The sequence below is a fragment of the Colobus angolensis genome, unplaced genomic scaffold (genome assembly GCF_000951035.1).
Source record: "Colobus angolensis palliatus isolate OR3802 unplaced genomic scaffold, Cang.pa_1.0 Scaffold325, whole genome shotgun sequence".
NCBI classification, from domain to species: domain Eukaryota; kingdom Metazoa; phylum Chordata; class Mammalia; order Primates; family Cercopithecidae; genus Colobus; species Colobus angolensis.
The window spans coordinates 1,058,571-1,059,166 of record NW_012116544.1 but is presented as its reverse complement, the minus strand read 5'-3'; positions in this window follow the sequence as shown (position 1 = coordinate 1,059,166).

The window sequence follows — 596 nt, the reverse complement described above, 5'->3', positions numbered from 1 at the left end:
TGATTGTTGCAGAACAACTTAACACTACCAAACTATATGCTTAAAAATGATAAGCCATGATTACAATCACTGCACTCCAGCCTGGGTGACAGAGCAAGACCTTGTCTCAAAAAAATAAGTAAATAAATAAATCAGTGGGAACTGAGCAGCAGACCCTCCTCCAGAAGGAACATGCATTTTTTTCACCAAACCAATCCCTATTTCACATTACCTCCCTGTCCTGTAGGCATTGGGATGTGCGCCCCTCGGTTCTTAAAAGTGATTGAGATAATAAATTTTATGATACATATATTTTTACCACAATTAAAAAAAGAAACTCAGTCTGGGCATGGTGGCTAATGCCTGAGGATCATGCAAGAGGGTTACTGGAGCTCAGTAGTTGAGGCTGCAGTGAGCTGTAATCACATCCCTCCAGCCAGGGTGACAGAGCAAGATTCTGTCACTAAAAATAAGAATAAAACAATAAAATCCTTATAGAATGATGCACTAAAAATGTGCACATTATATTTATACATAAATGATACCACAACAAAGTTGATTTGAAAAAAGAGATTTGAGGCCAGGCACGGTGGCTCACGCCTGTAATCCCAGCACTT